General features: G+C 41.5%; 1 pseudogene; it reads left to right on the forward strand.

The window, feature by feature from the left end:
* Window positions 1–1465: 1465 nt before the first annotated feature.
* On the forward strand, window positions 1466–3449 carry LOC101287557 (disks large homolog 3-like; annotated as a pseudogene).
* The last annotated feature ends 256 nt before the right edge of the window (window positions 3450–3705 follow it).

Consider the following 3705-nt stretch of genomic DNA (forward strand, 5'->3'; position numbering starts at 1 on the left):
GCTGCTCAACATCAGTAATTATTAGAGAAATGCAAATAAAACTACAATGAGGTATCACCTCACACCAGTTAGAATGGGCATCATCAGAAAATCTACAAACAACAAATGCTGGAGAAGGTGTAGAGAAAAGAGAACCCTCTTGCACTGTTTGTGGGAATGTAAATTGATACAGCCACTATGGAGAAAAGCATGGAGTTTCCTTAAAAAACTAAAAATAGAATTACCATATGACCCAGCAATCCCACTACTGGGCATATACCCAGAGAAAACCATAATTCAAAAAGACACATGCACCCTAATGTTCATTGCAGCACTATTTACAATAACCAGGTCATGGAAGCAACCTAAATGCCCATCAAGAGATGAATGGATAAAGAAGATGTGGTACATATACACAATGGAATATTACTCAGCCATAAAAAAAGAATGAAATTGGGTCATTTGTAGAGATGTGGATGGATCTAGAGACTGTCATACAGAGTGAAGTAAGTCAGAAAGAGAAAAACAAATATCGTATATTAATGCATAGATGTGGAACTAGAAAAATGGTACAGATGAAACAGTTTGTAGGGCAGAAATATTGACACAGATGTAGAGAACAAATATATGGACACCATGGGGGGAAAATGGTGGGCATGGGGGTAGGGCTCGTGTGATGAATTGGGTGATTGGGATTGACATGTATACACTAATATGTATAAAATGGATAACTAATAAAAACCTGCTGTATAAAAAAGTAAGTAAAGTAAAATTTAAAAAAAGAGAATAAAATAAAGATATAGCTGCAGCAAAGTACTCACCTAGAGAAAAGTATGATTTGGGTACTGTTGAGGCACAGAAGAAAGATGGGGGAGTGAGTTGAGTGTGACTATGGTCATCCTGATCTGTAATTCAGGGGAAAAAATTGGGGCTTGAGGGAATAATTAATATACAAGTATAATTAAACAGCACATAAATATTATTGGTGAATTTTTAATTGTCTCTCCAATTTTAAAATGTATACATGATAATTGCAAAAGCATTAAAAAACTATAGAAATGATTAATGTGAAATTCACCCAGAATATCTCCATTGCCTACTAACATTTTGATATATATATATATATATATATATTTAGACCTAGCTTACACAGACACAACTCGTACTTGCATACTCTTAAATATTTATATATACAAATATATCATAAATGGGTCATAATACATATTCTGTTTTTGTAACTGCAATTCACTTAATGGTAAGTCACGAAGGAGGACCTGGAGGGGACAGCAAATGAGACTAAAAAAAAGTGGTCAGGAAGCAGTATAAGAATGGGGAGAGAGGCAGAGGGTGGCGGGCTCCTCTCCTTCCTCCTCCCCCCGCCCTGCCTCGTGTGCTTAGGCAACTCCTCCTCCTCCCTCCCCCTCCTCCTATCCCCCTCCCCCTCCTCCTCCCCTCCCCCGACATGCCCCACTTTAGGTCCGTGGTCTTCCGCGAGAGACAGAGGGGCCGGCCTGAGCTGACACTTTCTCAGCACTAGACCTGGACTCCCACCTGGCACCAGAATACAGTCGCTTTGAATCGAAGATACATGACTTGCAAGAGCAAATGATGAACAGCAGCATGAGCTCTGGGTCTGGGTTGGTCCCTGCAAATGAGTGAGAAGAGGTCCTTGTATGTCAGGGCCTTGTTTGATTATGACCAGACTTGGGACCGCTGCCTGCCAAGCCAAGGCTTCAGCTTCTCCTTTGGTGACAGTCTACTGTCATTAACGCCTCTGATGATGAGTGGTGGCAGGTGAAACTGGTGACCCCACACGGAGAAAGTGAGCAAATCAGTGTGATCCCCAGTAAGAAGAGGGTGGAAAAGAAAGAAAGGGCTCTACTGAAAAACGTGAAGTTTCATGCCAGGAGGGGGATGATTGTGTCTAGCAGGTCCATCAGCCACTATGGAGAACAGTGTGGAGGTTCTTTAAAAAACTAAAAATAGAACTGCCATAGACCCAGAAATCCCACTACTGGGCATATACCCTGAGAAAACCATAATTCAAATAGAGTCATGTACCACAATGTTCATTGCAACACTATTTACAATAGCCAGGGCATGGAAGCAACCTAAGTGTCCGTTGACAGATGAATGGATAAAGAAGATGTGGCACATATATACAATGGAGTATTAGCCATAAAAAGAAACGAAATTGAGTTATTTATAGTGAGGTGGATAGACCTAGAGACTGTCTTACAGAGTGAAGTAAGTCAGAAAGAGAAAAACAAATACCATATGCTAACAAATATGTATGGAATCTAAAAAGAAAAAAATTGGTTCTGAAGAACCTAGGGGCAGGACAGGAATAAAGACGCAGATGTAGAAAATGGACTTGAGGACACAGTGAGGGGGAAGGGTAAGCTGGGACGAAGTGAGGGAGTGGCATGGACATATATACACTACCAAATGTAAAATAAATAGCTAGTGGGAAGCAGCCACATAGCACAGGGAGGTCAGCTCGGTGCTTTGTGACCACCTAGAGGGGTGGGATGGGGAGGGTGGGAGGAAGACACAAGAGGAAGGGGATATGGGGATATATGTATATGTATAGCTGATTCACTTTGTTATACAGCAGAAACTAACATACCATTGTAAAGCAATTATACTCCAATAAAGATGTCAAAAAAAAAAAAAAAACGAAACATAAAAAGAGTTTCCACCTCTCTCAAAGGTTTTCATTTTACAAGAGCAAAGAAAACATGGTATAGGAGAGCAGCATACAGTAATAGGGAGTGACGTCCAACACCAGTGACAGTGAAAGCAGTTCCAAAGGACAGGAGGATGCTATTTTGTCATATGAGCCAGTGACACAGCAAGAAATTCACTATGCAAGGCCTGTCATCATCCTGGGCCCAATGAAGGACAGAGTCAACGATGACCTGATTTCGGAGTTCCCACATAAATTTGGATTTTGTGTACAACATACTACCTGGCCTTAGTGTGATGATGAAGTGGATCGGCAAGACTACCAGTTTGTGGTCTCCCGAGAACAGATGGAGAAGGATATTCAGGACAAGTTCATTGAGGCAGGCCAATTCAATGATCATCTCTATGGGACCAGCATCTAGTCAGTGAAGGGAGTTGGGGAGAGGGGCAAGCACTGCATCTTAGATGTTTCTGGCAATGCTATCAAGAGGCTGCAGCAGTCACAACTTTATCCCATTGCCATTTTCATCAAGCCCAAGTCCATTGAAGTGCTTATGGAAATGAACTGAAGGCAGAGGTATGAACAAGCAAATAAGACCTATGACAAAGCCATGGAACTGGAGCAGGAGTTTGAAGAATACTTCACAGCCATTGTACAGGGTGACTCACTGGAAGAGATTTAAAACAAAATCAAAGAAATCATTGAGGACCAGTCTGGGCACTACATTTGGGTCCCTCCCCTGAAAAACTCTGAAGAATCCCCTCCAACCATTCTATTGTGAACAGAAGAAATCAACTCCCCCTCCCCTCCTCCCTCTTCATTCCTGTCTCCATGGGGAGAACAAACGACTACTGTTCTTGTCCCCTTTTCTAGATATATCCAAAAAATTGAGTTTTCTAGTCCTGTTCTGTTTTTTTTTAAATTTTTGTTTTGTTTTAGTTTATTTTGGGGGATGATGCCATCTTACTCATCATGTGACTGTGCCCATTCCTGCATGGACCTTTCCCAAGCACTAGCACAAGTGCAAATCCATCAGA

The sequence above is a fragment of the Orcinus orca genome, chromosome 8 (genome assembly GCF_937001465.1).
Source record: "Orcinus orca chromosome 8, mOrcOrc1.1, whole genome shotgun sequence".
NCBI lineage: Eukaryota > Metazoa > Chordata > Mammalia > Artiodactyla > Delphinidae > Orcinus > Orcinus orca.